Source organism: Alligator mississippiensis, chromosome 1, assembly GCF_030867095.1.
Source record: "Alligator mississippiensis isolate rAllMis1 chromosome 1, rAllMis1, whole genome shotgun sequence".
NCBI classification, from domain to species: domain Eukaryota; kingdom Metazoa; phylum Chordata; order Crocodylia; family Alligatoridae; genus Alligator; species Alligator mississippiensis.
The window spans coordinates 48,958,755-48,978,059 of NC_081824.1; the positions used below are offsets into that span (position 1 = coordinate 48,958,755).

The following is a 19,305-nucleotide window of genomic DNA, read 5'->3' on the forward strand; positions in this document are numbered from 1 at the left end:
TTTATAGTACTTAAGTGTGTGCTATAGAATTTATACAACTTCAGAGAATTTATGCAAAGATAAATTTCTTCCCCCAAAGGCTGTAATTTTTCATGCAATGCATTGAATGAACAAGAATAAAGAATAGGGTTGATGAATGGCACATGATGTATTCAGATTACTAGGTACTTGGTTACAGGTAAATTTATGCCTGGGCAGGTCCATTAATGTTAATGATGGTAAATTAATGCAAGTCTTTCAGACAGTACATGAGATGAGAATGTAGATATAGATTATAACTAAATAGAGAATGTGATAAATAACTGATACAGAGAAGGCTTCTTTGATTCAGTCTTCACAAAAAGGTTAACTGGCCAGATGCCTAGCACAATTAATCTCGACAACAAGGTCATGGGAAACAGGACAGAACACAGAAATAGCATTTAAAGACAGCTAGATAAATTAAATGTATTCAAGATAGTAGGCTAAATGTATCCTAAAGTATTTAAAGAACTTTTCAAAGCAGTATTTGAACCATTAGTGATTAAGATCCACTGAGGATGGGTATAGTTCCAAAAGACAAGAGAAAGTCAAATGTATGACCTGTGCTAAAAAAAGGAGAAGGAAGGTCTCAGGAACTGTAGAAGAAGCAGCCTTAACTTAATTTCCTGGAAGGATACTGGAACAAATTGTTAATCAATGTGTCAGCACCTAGAGTATAATAAGGTGGCAAGAAGGAGCACGTATAGATTTGTCAAGAACAAATCGTATGAAACCAGTTCATTTCTTTCTTTGACAAGGTAACTGGCCTAATGGATTGAGAGGATGCAGTTGATGTGATATATCTTGCCTTAAGTAAGGGTTTGACTCAGTCACACGTCATGCACATAGGCAAACTGGAGAAGGATGGTCTAAATGAAATTTCTGAAGGGCAGATGCCCAAATGAATGAAAAATGGTATTTAAAGACCAGTTATCCAGGTCTTGCTGTCAAACCAGGAAAGACATATTTAGTGAGGTAACACAAGGGTTGGCCTTGGGTCTGGGTCTATTCAATATTTCCATTAACAACATAGATGATGAAATAAAGGGTGTATTTATAAAATAAGTGGATGACATCAAGCTGGGAGGTCTGTGAACACACTGTATAACAGGCAAAAAATTCAAATTCAGCTTGGTAATTGGAAAAGATGGCCTGAGAATAAGATGAAATTCAAGAAAGACAAATGCTAACTACTACATAAATGCACAAATACAAAGTGGGAAATGACTGAGTATACAATGATACTGAAGAAAAGTTCAGGGGTACAGTGAAGCACGCACCGAATATGAGTGTTGTATGTAAAATAAGAGACAGCAGCTATTCTGCTTTACCCAGCACTGGTGACGAAGCAGCTCTTTAAATACCTTAGGATACATTTAACCTATCATCTTGAATACATTTACAGATGCACTGTTGTGTCCAATTTGGGGCACTACACTTTAAGAAAGAGTTTACAGAAAAACAACAAAAACAGGAAGTTTAGAAAATGTAGCCACTTTAGTGCAATCAACATAATCTGTAGTTTTATTTGGGTTAATTATTAGGGAAAATGTTTTAACTACAAAGACAGATAAGTGCTAAAACAGATTATTTAGGGAGATTTAAGAATGGTATCAACAAACTTCAAATATAGCTTATATGTGGCCCTCAATAGATTGAGTTATGTACCCTTGGAATAGATGATCTCCTGAGGTGCCCTTGAAATCTGTATTTCTGTGATTCTGTCATCTATATTTATCAGCTAGAGTATCAGGTGATATAAACTGGAGAAGCTACGTTTACTTTAGAGAAACTATACTTGGTGATACTACCTAGAATGTTTTGTTTTTATTTTTATTTAGTTATATTCATGTGAAAAAATCTTCTTTTCTTTTGCAGCTGTGACTAGGATCAGAAGCTAAAACTGTAGTATTTTGAAGCCTATTCCAAAGCTGTGATGAAATCTATGCCACAGATGGATATAAAGGTTGCGTTTTAGAATTGCTTTTATATATAACTGCTATGCAGCTAGTAGCATTTGAAGCTATATTCAAGAGATAAATAATCTGGAATGTACTAGCAAAAAGAGCCCTAGAGATCTATAAATGAATATGAAGTGTTTGCTATCGTTTTAATGTACAGCAGAAAGCACATAGCACATATACTTTAGAAACAGGTTGTATTTTGAAATTAAATAAAGTTGGACTGTGCCTATATTACTATCGGGTTATTGTGATTCATTTTCCCATGCAACTCTAATTCCAAATGTTATAAAATGCTGAAAACAACATATACTGACACGATGGGCAACAGGATATTTCCATACTTTTTATTTTAGCAACATTTCACTGTCACCCATGCAGCTAGGTTTTGTGAAATATTCAAGGAAGTTAATTGTCCTCTTCACATCGGTGTCCTCCTCCCTCCCCTCCATTGAAGTCAGTATGCTCAGTAACTGTGGAATCTTTCTTCTTGCCATGCAATATTCATGTACCTTTTGGCTATTGGCATCAGTTCCAGCCTGCAGACTTTGGGACAAATAATTAGGGATTGGATAGCTGCTGGTACTGATTGTAAGGAAGAATCAACATTATGGGTTTTTTAAAGACTGTTAGTTTTATAAACTGTACTATCTTCATAGGCTGTGTATACATATTCAGCTTCGTCTGAGAGTGTCACTGCTCTCCCAGTAGAAACCACAAGTGTACAGAAATTCAGGATTTTTTTCCCAGAGAAAAAAGAGGCGCACACAGAGAAAAATAACTTTGATACAATCAGGATTAAATGGCTCTCGGAAGAGTGAACTTCTGTACATGTACTTTCTAAGAGAAACAGCAGCAGTCCCCCAGCAACCCAGCCTGCTTTGCTGTCAGCTCCCACCCACCCCTTGAATCCAGGGACACAGTATGTCTCTCCTGCTGAACTCTACTGCTCCAGCTGTACAGGGAGCCCCTTCACAAACCCCTCATTGTGCTGCAGGGAGACAGCCTGGGAAGCAATCTGGATCAGCCAATCAAGTTTGCCCTGTATAGTACTGGAAGCCTCCATAGTAGGTTAAGATGTGTTCATAACGGCATCCTGGTTGCGCAGCAGCTCAGCATTCAAATGTCTGTCAGGGGTCTCTGTGTAAATTTTTCTGTCAGGACCACAAGCTTGGGGGAATTCTCCCAGATCACTTGAATGTGTGTACATAGGCACAGACCGAGTCTTTTTTGAACGTGTCCCCTACATAACATGCTTACAAGATACAGTAGTATGAAGAGTAAAGGATCAAAGGAAGTTAGGGTTTTTTATCTACCTGAGAGGTCTGGGCTTGTTTTCTGTGTCTGATCTCTTGATCCCTGAATTTAGAAATCATCATAGGAGTGGAACCCTCTGCATGTACTGTGAGACAATGTATTCTGATACACCCAGTTTGCAGGAGTTTTGGAGCCTGGGTGGACGAACAGAGTACTGCCATGTGTTAAGGATATAACAGTCTAAGACTGAAGTCTAGGGCTAGTTAGAATTTAATGGAAATTAGTTTTTTGTGTTTGAATGAAATAAATTAAATATACTAATTCATAAATTAAAAATGAAAACACATAAATCTTATTAATGTGATTAAACTTTACCAAGTATTGAGCTTTTTCAGTATTTTATAAATCTGGAATCATAGTTATTTTAAGACATGACCACTTTGGATTGCATTTCATTACTAACCGGCAGGTGAAAGTCCCTATGTTTTCTTGATGATTCTACAGGAATTCAGTTCTGAACCCTTTTTGACCAATTTAATGATAAGAATTTGTACTTGCAAATTAGGGAGAAAATGATTTATGTAAAACCTTTCACAAATAGGAAATAGATACACTTTCTTGTCTTGATACATGTGCATTGCACTCCTTTGTGCTAGTAGGAAGGGGTTGCTAAAGATACCAATACTATTACACTAAATTCACTTCCCAAGAAAGAGTAATGGGAGTTAAGTGCTCACATCTGGAGGAGGATGTAGTGATCAAATAGATGGCAAAAATGACTAAGGAGAGTGTTTAAAGGAGTTCAAGACACAATTTCTGAACATAGAATCAACATGGTTTGGAATTAATGAAGAAAAAGAGAAGATTCCTCTGGCATGGAACAGCTTTAAAATCACCAGCAGTGGCTACCTTAGTATGTTGTGGGGGTACCTCATTTGGAAAGATTAGGTGGGGCCATGTTTAAGGGTGTAGTGATGATAGTGCTATAGTTTTGTGTTTCAGCTGGTCCTGGCTACTGTAGCAGACAGAGGTTGCTTTCAGTTATGCATGAAATTGAACCCAGTTGCAAGATCAGAGGCAGGCAAGCAGGCAACCTGTCTGTTTTGCCATAAGTGCAGCTCAGATACATCTGAAGGTTTGGGTTTTGATATTTAATTACTAGAAGAATATTACCAAATTGGAGGGATCCAGTGATAAACAACAATTACTACCTACTCTGAGGGTGTATCCAGACCAGTACTCACATGCCTCTTGCAGCATCTCAAAGGAGTTTGAGAGGGAGCAAGATGCATGCCAGGAACAATGAAACATTCCCCACACTACATATTTGCAGTGAAGGCTCAAAATTTGGTACCTGGAAATCCAAAATAAACCACGGGTGAAAAGAACGGGGCAGGGAACAGTCCCTGACCCATGCACTGAGGCAACCCGGGAGTCAGTTCTCCAAGAGAGGTGCTCTGCTTTGTGGCCAGAGCAGCTCTACGGTGCTCCTGCTGCCCCAGACGCTGTCATGGGTAAGTTAGGGACGTTGGGGTGGGGGGGTTTATGGGTGTGTGTGAGGAGTGGTGGGGAATGTTGGGGCAGGGGGAGTGGAGGGGGAAGTCGGGGGTATGGGGAATGATGGTGGGGGCTGTGCAGTCTGTGGGTGGGTTTGTGGAGGGGCTTGAGCGGGGGCCATGGGGAGCGGGTGGGAGGCAGGCGTGCGGTGGCCCCCGCTCAGGCCCCTCCACAAAGCTCGCACTGGGACCCGACCCGGCCCAGCCCAGCCCAGCCCAGTGCAGCGCAGCGCAGCCTGCTAGCATGCCTTTGCAATGGACCAGGAGGCAAGGCATTGGGATGCGCAGCTCCTATGCAAACTCATGCTGGCTGCGCGGCTCGGGCCGGGTTAGGTTGGCGGGCCACGTTTTCCATGAGGCTCAGGCGGCAGTGCACAGCTATGGCCATAGCACATCACTGCCTGAGCCACATGGAAAATGCACCCTGCCGACCTGACCTGACCCAGCCCAACCCGGGCCGTGCAGCTAGCATGCTTCTGCATAGGAGCCACACCTCCTGGTCTGATGCAAAGGCACGCTAGCAAGCTGTGCTGGGCTGGGTCCCAACTCGTGTCTCCTCTCCACACACACCATGGGTCTGGCAGCACTGCAGCTGGAGGCAGGACCTGGCCTGGCATGACAGGTAGTCCACACGAGTGGTGCCAACCCCCAGGTCTCAGCTCGAGTGGTCTGCAGCTGCCCGAAGGCACGTGGCATCGTGCTGCACTGCATGTGCGCAATGTGGCAGAGGCAGTGCTGGGTGCCAGGCAGCCGGGGACAAGCCATGCTGCGCCCCCATTACCCTGCGCTGTACGGGGGGGCATGCCATGAGGCCGCTGAGTGCTCCAGGCTCCCTGATGGCCGCTGCCAGTGAGCTGCGGGCCATGTGGGGGCAATGGGGCCATACAGGGGGTTGGGGCTGTGCGGAGGGTGGGCAACAGGGCTGGAACTGTGTGGAGGGTGGGTTGGGGGGTTGGAGCTGGGGGGGGGGGCTCTAGGCCCTGTGGGGGAGCAGTAGCCCCTTTTGGGGGCATCTGTAGCCCCCGCGGGGGTGCTTTGGTACCTGTGGGGGGTCTCTGGAGCCCTGAACTGAGTCTGAGTGTTTTGTCCAGAGGCAAAGACTCCAGGAGAAAGCTGTGGACCAAACCCTGCGATCCCAGGAACTGGCACAGAGAACTGCCAATGGAGGTTTCCATTTTTATATAGGGGATGCTGGGATTAGGGTCACAAGCCAACGGGCTAAGGAGACTGGGAAAAGCACAGGTAAATGAACATTAGCGTACATACGCTTAGGATATATATAACAGATAATAAATGGTGTCAAGGTGGAGCAACAGCCAAAAACAGATAACAGGGAACAGATAGGGAACACTAACACAGTGGTTTACATATTTGGGCAAACTTAAAGCCCCTCCACAGCTCCAGAGGGCTCCAAACCAGTTTCTGGTCCCAAAACACTTAACTGCCATCTGTCTGGGCTCCATGTGTGAGCCCTGCTGCTGCAGCCCATACTCCTAGCTGCTTCCCACTCCCATGCCACATGCCATGCCCCCCTGCTGCTCTTTCCTTTTCCCCTTTTCTCCAGCTGACTTCTTGGAGTCCTAGAGCATGCTACAGTTCATTTTCCCAGGCCCCTGGATGTTTCTGGGATTTGCAGTCCAGACTACAGTTCCTTTCTCTGGTACCATGGAGGCATTTGGGAGTTGTAGCTTATTTTATAGCATGACAGTATATTACATCTGGTTTGTTCACTGAGTTCTAACTGCCTAGTGCTGTTTAATCTGAGCTGCTGCACATAAAACACCTGGTTTAAACTGTCTCATGAAACAGTCTCATAACAGTACACATCCCCGCATAGCTAATATCATGCTGTAGCTGGGAATTATGGTACAGTCAAGCATCTGCATATAGGACATGTCACCATTTAACAACTCTTTAATTTTTGCTTCATGTGCACCTCTTTTGGGTATGAGCTAACCTTCTTGTCATACTCTAGCTAGACTGCCATCACTTTGAAGACATTAGAGAGGTAGTTTGCTGTGTTAGTTTAAAGTCACAAAGCATCTGATGGAGTGAGCTTTTGGAGGTTCGTGCATCTCCAAGTCCATTGGTCTTTGAAGAGGCTAATCTAGCGTTCTCAACTGAGGCAACTGGTGATTAGGAAAGATATTTAAAAGTGGTCAGTATATTTATTGAAATATATCCCTCACTTAAAAAAATGCCCATTGTATGGCAAGTCCTGTCCTGCACTTTAGAAAGGTGTCTTGGTAATACCAGTGTCAGTTATTTTAAATTAGTGGGCTTTGAATCAATTCTAAAGTTAAAGATATTTGTGCTTTACTATAAAAGAACAGAACTGAGCCCTAAATAGTAAAGACTACAATGCATTTTTGTTTTCAATACGTCAATCACCAAGAGAAAATACTAAATACTTATAGTAAGTTCACATTTTTCTTTCACACAGAATGGCAAAATATTTTGATAAGATATTAATTACAAATAAATAATCAAGATATGATATACATATCCACAATAAATTTTATTCCAGCATTGTTAAGGGTTATACATAAACCAACAGATTCCTGAAAAATCTGATTCTATAGAACTACAGGACAAAGTCTCACGTTTCAAAATAAAACTGTCTATAAGCATAGAATAATGCTTCCACTCGTACACTCCTTAAAAGCCACATTGTACTACTTTGCAAGTCGGTTTGCTTCTATCTCAAACAAGGGATTTGCTGAGTGTCAGCCTTGAGCAACTGTTTCATAGTTGAAACTGCATCTTAAAGGTTTTTAACTAAAAATAACAAGTGGTTTGTTACCTAAGTGTGCTGGGTGATACAACTTTGAATGGGAGTATGTACATTAGTGCCAGAAGCAGAAAGGTTCTGTTGTACATTCTATAAATCCATAAAGAAAAGATCTGATTTGTTTAAAGGCATGTGTAAAGAATACTGTACCTTGGTACCAAGAATAGGATGCCCCTGTCCTATGATAAATCCTCACAAATATCTTTCATGAAGTCAGCTGAAACTCATCAGATCTCTTCAAACAACACATTCATCTTTAAACTAGTGGTTCTCAATCTTCTTAGACTCATAGCACCTCTTCAGACCTTTTCTGAATTTAAAGGCACCCCATTTCCAAAACTAATTTCATTCATTTTTTGACTATGGAAAAAAATAATAAGCAGAAAAAAACCCTCATAAAGACCACAGCAGACTACCAGAATGTGTTCGACACTATGGATCCCTATTTAAAATCTCGTGCTTTTTCTTTTAAACTATGTGTAGGCATTTCTGTGGTCTGAATATGGGTTCCCACAAGGGGAGATGCAGAATAGAAAATTCAAGGCAAATACATTAATTTCAAGGCAATTACAAATGCATAGGATTTATTCATTCAAAGTGAAATATCTGACTATAAACTGAAGGAATGGTAACTTCACTTGTTACATCTGGCTTTCACAAACCTTGTTTGACACTATAATATTTGAATTTTGGAAGTTAAAAAGTATAACAAATATTGAATCATGTATTCCCCCTTTATAATACTTATTTGTACTACAGTATGTCTCATTTTCAAGAGAACATGACTACCTTTTTAACAGATGAGTAAAGTTGTGCTCTATTTCAAGTGATTGTGGGGTTTTTTGTTATCTTGTGTAAATAATGCAGTTTATAACACTGAAGTCTAATGGTTAACACACAAAGAATCTGCACTTCAAAGAAAATGCTCATGTGCGAGTTTCTGTTTAGATTTCATTCTGAATAATAACTGGAGATTTTACACTGACTTCTCATTTAAAGGATTTTAAATCAGTGATCTTCATATCACAACACAGGGAAACTATATGAAGATTGTTGGATAGTGAAGAATGTGGATCAAAAGCCAGATCTTAGTTTTGGATTGCATTGCAACAGAAGTGTGGATGGAGAAGCAATATGTCTCCAGGGGTCATTTGCCACAAAAAGTCTATTCCACTGAAGATTGTCACAATTCAAGGTGGACCAGACCTAAAAGGGCCCTATAGATTAAGTGTTCTGTAAGTTATGAGACTGTTGTCCAGGAAGAGATGATGATTTCACTTTTCTGTGCATTTCCAGAAAAGCTGTATGTTATTGTAATGAACTCTGTACCTCATAACCTCGTGGTCCTATAGATTGTTGTCCTGATTTCCAAAGTCTGTCATGAGATTTCTACTAGGTTTCCCATATTTTGAAGATCAATCCTTGCAACATGAGTCAAGGTGTGAGACCTGAACCATTATCATAATGCCCTTTTTATAGCTTATTACCAGCTAGCTATTCTGACTTGCATTTAGGGATGAACCAACTGCTATCATAGAAATGGAGAAAGCTAACAATTTAGCTACTCTATGCAAAAGTGGCATAGAATAACTTTTCCTTTCCTCAGGGCTTTTCCTAAATAGAAGTTTGTTCAAAGTCTTAGAACCTGGATTTACATTTAAGCATTTTCCCATTAGAAAGAGACCATCATATCACATTGGGCTAAAGTACAAGGCTGAAACAAAAATAGCCCATTAGCAAATCTAAGACCAATGAAAATGTTTAGCATTATGTAAGTAAAGGACATGGAAAATTCTTCAGGGTCTTGTATTCTTTTTAGGACCAGGCAACCAAATAGTACATGATAATTACATGGACTGAACACACAGCATAACCAGTAGAAAACATATTAGATTTTTAAGGGTTGTTTTTTTTACTAATATAAATAATTTGTTTTGGGGTAAGACATTTGTTTATTATTTTTCCTTACAGTGTAGCATTGCCTATTGGCCTCATGCTAGTAAGTGGCTTATTTTATTACAGTCCAATCATATATAATGAGAACCTCTGTTTAATTTCTGCTCTTTGCAATCAGTGATCTGGATCCTAAAAACTGTTTCACACGTAGAATGCTGTAGAATTTCATTGGCAGAGTAGGACTCTGCAGAGTGTCTACCTAAGTAGATGCAAGACTGGCAACATAAAAATGGTAGGTGAGAAGGCAGATGTGGGATCCAGTTTCTACCTTTCCCTCTTAATCCAATTTGTGTGCATGTTTCCCATCTTTCACAACTATTGTACTGTACACAGATGTTGCACATTGTGATTATTTTCAACCTATAGTTCCTGCTATATTCAACTTGGAGCTGTTTTCAATTTATCTCTTGATCTCAAAAGAAGTTCATGGTTATTTTATTTGTTTCCTTGGGTATTCAAAAGCTTATAGTCATGGGAAATGAACTTCTTAAATTTTGTTTATTGCATATTTTCATATACATACAAACTTTAAAATAAGAAGAGAAGGATAAAACAGTCAACAACTTAAAAGGAATTTTGTGGAATTAAAATAAATGAAGAACAGGAAAAGCAGAGGGGAATAAAGAAAAGAAGAAGACAAGAGAGCAAGAAAGAAATACTCAAATATTTAGAACTGAAATAGTTCATTCTTTGAGGCGGCAATGAATAAAAATATAGCTCCTCTGTAGAGCTATGACTTGTGCAAATGCTAAAAAACAAATTTTAAAAACTGCTTTAGGGGGATTTTAATATTTTGTTTTGACTTACAGTACTTTTTGAGAAATTTATTCCTTAAAAAAATCCTATAAACTAAAATGCTTTAGATGGTTTATTTGAATGTGGAGTACTTAAACTCAAAGTTTTATTTAAGACTCTCAGGCCCCTTCTAAATGTTACAGGTATGGCACAAATTACTTTTTAATTGTGCAATTACTTGAGACTAGTTACCCATGCAAAGTAGCTGTCACACCACAAAAAGCTCCAACCAGCTATAAATTAGGCTTAGCAAATGTGTTCTAACTTTATAGCAGGTTACTATCAAGCTTTAATTTGCACATATAGATGGGTCTCCCCTGTGGCAGGTGTGTACTACACTCCCTGGGAGTCCTGCAACTGAGGAGACTCTTAGCCCAGCAGCTGTCAATTCTGGGTCTTGGCAGCAGGGGGACCCAGAGTCCCACAGCTGCAGATGCTGGGTGCTGAGACCCAACTGGGTCCTGGCACGGTGGGACACATTCCTGCTCTCCTTCCCACCCCCCAGTGCCCAGGGCAGAGCCAAGTGGAGTGGGGATGGATGCAAGGTGCCATACTACCTTTCCCCCTCGCTGCCCTACTACCTACATGTCCCCTGCCCACCCAGCAGCAACTTCATGCTGCTGCCCTGTTGCTGCCAGGTAGGCAGGGGGCACCTCCCCATGGTGGAGTGGAGCTCCTGAGGGGAGGGTAGCAGGGTGGGGAGCCACAGGCTCACATGGGCAGCCTGCATATGCTCCCACCCCATGCACAAATATGGGGTGGGGGGCACATGCCCTCCCATGCCCTGCCTCTGGAGTGTACACAGTAGTAGGGAGCAGCCCCCTTGGAAAAACCACCCATTGCTTTGTCCTGCTCCCCACCCCAGTTCCTAGCCCCATGCACCACCCTGGCTAGGCAGCTCCCCCATCTCCATCCTCACCATGGGGTCCTCAATTTGCCCTCCTTGCCTCCCCACGCCCCTCCCACCATAGACTTGTAGCATAAACTGAACTAATTTAGCTGATGTTAACATAGAGTGTAATAATAGTGAAATATAACCATGTTAGTCTTGCCTTGTAAGCAACTTGAAAACTCCATTTTGTATCCTTCTGCTTGACATAAGTGAATAAACTCTGCATAGCCTTTATGTATGAGTGTGTGTAAAAGGGTGAATGGTGAGAGAATGGCATAGAGATGGGAGAAGAAGATTGAAATATTTATGTAAGCAACAAGGCACCAAATGTGAGTTACCAGTCAGTAAACTAATTAATTAATGGCTGAAGAATCCCTTTTAGGCTTAGGGCACAAAAAAGATAACAAGGAGAAGGAATGCAATCATCTTGCCAGACGGGCAGCAAAAACACTCCAAGGCTAAGATAAGCTGAAGACAAAAGAAGAACAACCAGAAAAGCAGAAGCTGGGTATGAAAAAACCCCAAAGCACTGAAACAAAGGATGCCAGTCCCTATAAAAGAACACTTTGAAAAAGCTAAGTTGGGTGAGTCTCTTTCTCTACTGCTGTTTCATTGGAGCACAGGTACATCTGTTCACCCTGCTCCAGCTGTTATCTTCAAATCTGCTGTCTTGAAATCATCATCATCTACTCAATAAGCCCAGGTTGGCCACCTTGGGCTGATATTGAGCAACTATTGTTGATAACTATATCTGGTGTATGTGTGGATGAAATGGTTGTTCTCTGTGTATGTATGCCTGTGTGTAATGATGTGTATGATGAATTGTGTGCGTTTGTATGAATGGTGTGCCCAAACCTCTATGTCTAACTCATGTGATCAATAAAGGCAGCACCTTGCCTTATCCCCACTTATAGAGTCTCCCTCGTGATTTGAGCAATTGGCAATTTGTGTAACATTTTTGGTGGAGAATGTGTGTGGGGGAATAAAGTTGTGTGTTGCCGTTATTGATCAGTTGTGTGTTATCTGTATAGTAAGTTTTGTCTGTGTTATGTGTTTGTCTATCTGAAGGTGTGCACATAGTGGTCTCGAGCAATTGGCAATTTGTGTAACAGACTTACCTGCAGGGAGCTACTCTCCATGCTGTCTGGATATATTCCCAGCCACACGCATATGTGCGGGTGTGCACATGCATGTGGACCTTCCATGTCCAACTCCTGGCAGCTTTTGGAATGCTGCCCACCTGCAAGGGGAAACCTGGATCCCTGCACAGTACTGGAAATCTTGGACAAATATTGTCCTGGAGTCATGCCACCCAGGATCGGGACTTGTGGTTTTCATGCCAGGACTGTCCTACCTAATTAGGGATGAGTAGTCACCCTAAGGATCGCAGCTGGCATGATCTCCAAGCAATGGGGATGCATGAAATCCCTAGGGTTGGGGGATCATGGCAGCCCCCAAGGGTTTCATACAGTTCCGTGCCTGGGAGATCCAGGCAGCTGAAATCTTCCAGCCCCAGGAGTTTTCCTCATCCCCTTGGTTGGGAGATAGTGGTAGCAGTGATCCCCCAGCCCTGGGCATGCTTGAGGCGCACTGATGGCTGGGAGTCCTCAACTGAGGGGGCACCCAGCCATAGGAGATTGCTTTCTGCTGGTGCAGGGGGAGCATGGCAGGAGGCACAATTATATGGATCATGAATTAGATCCCACTGTGCCTGTAACTGAATGTATAGAGAGGCCCCCAGACTATTAAAAAACACAAGGTGGGGCAGTAGTAGGCACTGTTTCATTTTTTTCCATGGTGTTTTCAGAGCCAATTTCACTCCTCATTGATGTACAGAATCCTTTGATTTCATCACTAGAAGATATTCAATTTGTCTCAATGTCTTTATTTTGCTTGACTGCAGAAAGAAACTGTACATAATGATATTTTGGGACAATTTGATTTTGAGAAAAAGGTACTGCTTTTGATTTGAAAGTTGCATATACCATCAACTCTTTCCTTCCTCTTCCTTTTCTATTTAAATTTCAATCACTTTCTTGGGGTGACAACATATGAAACTGTTGCCGGAATCAGCACAGGGAATCACTCTGCATGTGATAGATTTCACAGTGATGATTAAATCTATGGGCATGTCCACACATGCAAGCACGTGAGCTTGCAGCAGCTCAAATAGGAGCAGTGCAAATTTGAGCCAGCGCTTTTTGCCTCAGTGCACATGCTCGGACATGCACTTTGGTGTGGGGAAATTGTGCCACTTGGGGCTAAATAACCCTGCCTGGATCCTCCTAGACCTGCAGCCATGGGGAAACTAGAGCCTGGGGCCAGTACCTATGCTGTCCCCAGCAGTATAAAAAGCTGCCTTGTCCTGGCCCCATCAGTACAAAAAGCTGTCCTGTCAAGTAGCTCAGGGCTACTTGCTCTCAGGAGCTTCTGGGACCCAGCCAGTTGGTACCGCTTGTGCCAGCTGAACTGCTGAAGCAGTCCTGAGAGTTTTGTGTACCTTTACTCACTGCAGCAATCTGGCAGTAGGAGTTGCTGCCTGGCTGTGACCTGCTGTGCACCTACCAGACCCACATGGGGACTGTACAGCCAGTAGAAGCATCTGCCCCTCTGAGCCAGCTGCCAGTGGACTGTGGCTGCAGAGTTCACCTTTGTGCAGCTCTACTGCCATGTGTGACCCTGCTTGGCCATCTGGACAGCTATTGCCTGGAAGATGTTCCCAGTGTGGTGGCCTGCTTTGAACTGTCAAAGCATGTCCTCTTGGCTCCAGTTGGGTCCAAGGTGCCAACTCTGAGCAGGCTCCTCTGCCTGGGTTCTGCCACTTGCCTCCCTAGCAGGAATTCTGGTGTCCCCTTTTTGAAAACTGAAAAATCCCTGATAAAAAAATCCCAAAGTCACTCTGTAAAATACTCCAAAATCCATACTCATCCACGATTAAAATAAAAGACCACTATATATATATATGTATGTATGTATGTATAGAGAGAGAAAGAGAGAGAATGATCAGTTGGTCAATATTTTATTGATATATCTACAGTGTTAAAGCAATTTCGAAGCCTACCAGTGTTTCTATCATCAAAATAAAATGAATTCTAAATACCTATATGTTTTGCAGTTTGCCTCTGGTTTTCTTACCATAGAGCAGTTAGAACTCCCGGTGACCTCTTCACTAACCAGGAAGTGGGTACAGCTGCCCCTGCAGCCACAGCTCCTCACAGTAGGTCTCATCCTGTCTGGCAGTTGGGCATAAAGGGTGTATGCTGGGGGGATGTGGGGTTTGCAGGAGAGGGGTGAGAAGCGGGGTGGGGGGATGTGGGTGGCTGTGGAGGGATGTGGGAGGCATTGGGGTGTGTGGGTAGGTGTGGGTGGATTGTGCAGGGACTGTGCCAGAGGGCTGCTCAGGAGGGGTGGGTCCCCTGCCCCCCGCAGGGTGTAGTCCCCCCCACAACTCTTGGACTGCTCCCACAGGGCTACAGCCCCCCTTCAGGGGCCACAGCCCCCCACAGGGGCTACAGCCCTGCAACAGGAGTTACAGCCCCCACAACCCATGCAGGGGTTACCCCGCCCCCATCGGGCCCACATGCCCCACCCCTGCTTGCTCCCTGGATTGCTGCCCTGCCTGGCCCCAAGATGGCTTCTTCACCTAGCCCCCCCCCCACCGTTTACACCCCCAGCTCCTCGATGACTGCCCCACACAGCCCCAGCCTCCTGGCACTTAGGGGGAAAAAAAAGCCTCGTACTTACCAGCAGTAGCAGGGGCTATGGGGGCTTTGGCCAACAGGACATTGTGCAGCTCTAGCTTGAGCCACTGTGACTGTCACCTGGGCCCCATGCTGCTGGGGGGCTCTGCCACAGGTCCCAGTGACTCTGACAGCAGCTGCTACTGCTGGTGAGGTCAGGCTTTTTTTTCTTAATTGCTGGGATGCTGGGGCCAGATGGGGTAGCGATCAGGGGACTAGGGGGGCAGGCAGGGGATGGGGGGCTCATCAGGAGCAGCCATTGGGAGGCCTCAGGGGACAGGCAGGAGATGGGGCTGGGCAGGGCAGGGATTAAGGGGCTTGGTGGGAGGCGGGGGATGGGGCCAAGTGGGGCAGGGATAGGGAGGCTTTGTGGACAGGTGAGGTATGGGGCCAGGTGAGCAGCCTTTGATGGGGCTCGGGGGGCAGGTGAGGGATGGGGCCAGGTGGGGCAGGGATCGGGGCTTGGTGGGCAGGTGGGGGGTGGGACTGGGCAGGGCACGGGATGTGGCTGGGCAAGACAGAGATTGGGGCTGGGGGAGTGGGTGGGGCCAGCGGGGGCCCCCCTCATGGTCCCCTCTCCCCTCCTCCAGCCTTTCCTACCTCCTACTTATTGGCAGGAGCCTGGGTCCGTTTCCCTGCAGCTGGCATGCTGCCTTCCCTGCATGAGCAGGCAGTGTGCTTAAACACCAGGGCAAGGGATAACCAGAGCGTCTCTGTGGAGGAGCCAGCCTCCAGTTATCCGCTTTTTTCCTCTGCGGTTTTTTTTTTTTTGACCCCTCGATATCTAAGGGTCTAATTTTGCCCCACACTGCAAATTTGCAGCATGGGGAACATTTTTTTGTTCCCACACGTGCCTCTTGCAGCGTTTCAAAGGGCTTTGAGATGCTGCAAGAGGCACATGTGTATTCATCTGGACACGCCCTATAGGTTTTTTACTGCTGTGGATGGGGCATCTTGAGATCGCTGGTAGTCAATTTATATTTTAACTGAAATCTGAATCTGGCTTACATACTTATAAATCTGAAATAACTCCACTGACTGCTAACTTCTTTAGAAATTGGGCAACTGAAGTAAGAAAGGTAGGACTATAGAATTTAGGATTGAAAGGGAATTCCTGGGTTACTGAGGCAACCATGTCATATAATTTAACTCATACAATGATTTCCAGTGTACAATTATCTTAAAACTTTTTATGCCCTTCCTACTTTACTTGAAGGTAGTTACATAGCCATGCTTTTTTGAGTATTAGAAACTTTTATTTAATTTTCAAACTAAATATCATGGGTAGAATCATAGGATAGGAAAGAGGGGCTGGAAGAGACCTCACGAGGTCATTTAGTCCAGCCCCCTGCTCAAGGCAGAATGATCCCTGATCAAACTACTCAGCCAAGTGTCTACCCTGCTCTCGGAAACTTCAAAATGGAGATTCCACAACTTCTCTAGATGACTCATTTCATTGCCTGACCACGCTCATAGTCAGAAAGCTCCTCCTAATCTCTACTTAAACTTCCACTTGAGGGAAGTATGAAGCTTGAGGCCATAGTGCCTAGTTCTTGTCCCCTGTGGCCTTCAAGAAAAGCCCATCTTTATCCTTTCTGTAATCACCCTTCAGGATTTGAAGACTGTTAATTGAATCCCTGCCCCCATCATTTCTTCTGAAGAATTCTAGTTCTTTCAGTCTTTCCTCACAAGTCTTGTCTTTCAGGACTAATCATTATTCATTATATTAATGAATAATGATATAATCTTCCTTGTAGATCTTCACAAGACCTGTTCAAGTTTGCATGACTCTTACCTGAACATGGATGCAATATTCCAGATGAAATTTTACCAATGTTCTGCAAAATGGCATTAATGCTTCCATATCCCTGCTGGACATACTTTCCTGATACATTTACATTTACTATCTAATTCTAATTTTGTTACAGACTGTGTGGAAGTCTGTTTTACAGATATGGAAAATGAACCATTGGGAGTTTAAGTAATGTGCCTTGGTGGTACTATAGCATAGGTGCCTACGTACTATATGTGTCTAGGTACTATAGTATACTGGTGTTTTTAATTCAGGTTCTATATGATCACTGTGGGCATCAATTTGGGTTTTAAAAATGGGGAAACATTATTTAGCCACCTCATAATGGAGTCAGGAAACCTGAATAAATAACATTTGAATACTTCATAATATTCTACTCTACATTTTAAATATAGCTGAGGCTACTTGTGAGTAGATTGAACTTGAGGGTCCCTGACACAGTGCTCACTTGTTAATATCTAAGGAGGTTCCACTTTTAACTGGTTGCAAGTTATCCTGAATATGTGGGGTTAGCATTCAAAAAGTTAAAAAAATAATGTGATATGGGATGTAGAAAACATTGGTAATTGTACTGTTTACATTATTGACCTGCTCCCACTGTTAATAAGAACAGTCTTCTTATTAATTTTATTTGGCTTGAGATCAGCCTCTGCATTAATCATTCTATGAACCTTTTAAAGGCAGTGTCCTGCCAAAGAGTCAGGTCATGCAGGGCATCATTATAAATTTAGGAAAGATTATGATGAACTCATATTTCAGTCCTAATGAACTAGAATCAGAAAATATTTTGTGAGGGATGTATTTGTGTGAAAAATGCAAAATGTAGTGCCACTTCTCTATCAAGGCTTGGACAGTGCATAAAATCTACATTTGCATTGCATCATAATATCAATATTATGATGGGGATGGAGATAGTGATGACAGGATGAGGCCAGGAACGATGAACCATGAGCCAGGAACTGGAAAACCCTACGAGGACCGATTGAGGGACCTGAATCTCTTCAGCCTGCACAAGAGAAGGCTGAGAGGTGATCTTATGGTCGTCTACAAACTCATCGATGGGGGACAGCAGGAAATATGGGATACAATGTTTACCAGGGTGCCCATCGGGGTAACTAGAAACAATAGCCACACACTGAAATAGAGAAAATTTAGATTGGACATCAGGAAAATATTCTTTACGGTGAGGGTTGCCAAAATATGGAATACGCTTCCAAGAGAGGTGGTGCTGTCCCCTTCCTTGGAGGTATCTAAGAGGAGATTGGACAGATACCTGGCTGGGGTCATCTGACCCCAGCACTCTTTACCACCCAGGGCAGGGGGTCAGACTCAATGACCTAATAGATCCCTTCCAACCCTAAAATCTATTAAATCTATGAAATATGAAATCTATGAAATATATTTATTGTTGGGGCAATTTAACTAGTCTCCATGGAACAGTGTTTACAACAGATTTTGAATTAGTTTTTTTCTTCAATTAGGAACTGAAAAATCTGAATGTCATTCCATTTTATTAATCATCTGTTTTATAATCTGAATAATTTTATTTGAAGGGGAGTGATTCATAATTTATGCATAAGTGGTTTTTTCAGTGTTATATGAAAACCATTCCCAATCTCATTCATTATGAATAATAATATACCTTGATAAATAAAATTAAAATTCATCATGTACTTATGTTGCTCCTACTCACTAGATATAGATGTTGTCATCTTTCTTCAGAATAATTTATGCATATTACATGCAATTCATTTATTCATGATATTAAGAATTTTGAGTTAATTCACTTCAGCAAATGATTTCCTTTTCACTCATCTATATGTTGTGTTAGCAGTTTGTTCCAAGGGTGGTCAACATTATGAAGAAGAGCAGTAATTAAAAATGACTGCAATTACTGGTAATGTTTCAGACAGCAGCAAACTGAATTTCACTTAGCATATGTCAAGAAACAAGGGTTTGATCTTGTGAGGGAGCAAGTATCCTTCTCTCATGAAACATGTAATTTTCACTGAAGTCAAAATGACTGAAATATCTGTCCCAATGTTAACTCAATTTTAGTTCCAACCCAACTATCACAAAAAAGTAATTGGAAAGACAGATATCAATATCTTTAAAAAAATAAAACCCTTTGTGTGACCCCATCCTCTGAGATTGTACAAGGGATGGATGCCTCTCTGCTAGGATCACCTTTCGAAGCAATGGGCATAGAGAGTCGGAAGAGTCCTTTCCAGTCTTTCTTCACTGACTAATGGAGGTGGTAGGTACAAACAGGAGGTTATGATGTTAGATCTTTCTAACTTTTGCCATGGGAAGGAGTTCCTTCTATGAACTGTACAAATCTTGAAGGTACAAGTCCTACTGGTCTTATAGGGACTTAATAGACAGGATTGAGACAAATCTGTCCTGCCTGCCAAGTTCCTTAAGTAACACCTGGATATTCTTTGTATCTTGATATCAGCTGAAGATATCTAAACGCTTTGCATGACCCTTTACATTCTCTAGCAATTGAGATGTAAAGGCACA

The 19,305-nt window shown here is 42.8% G+C and overlaps 1 protein-coding gene across 3 annotated transcripts in view; it reads left to right on the forward strand.

The window, feature by feature from the left end:
- MLIP (muscular LMNA interacting protein) overlaps nt 1-2,219 on the forward strand; it is a 226,738-nt gene extending 224,519 nt beyond the window's left edge. For all 3 annotated transcript variants that reach the window (XM_019497110.2, XM_019497102.2, XM_019497099.2), the window contains one exon: nt 1,900-2,219. The gene's annotated coding sequence lies outside the window, so the exon portion shown is untranslated. The remainder of the gene's footprint in view (nt 1-1,899) is intronic.
- The last annotated feature ends 17,086 nt before the right edge of the window (nt 2,220-19,305 follow it).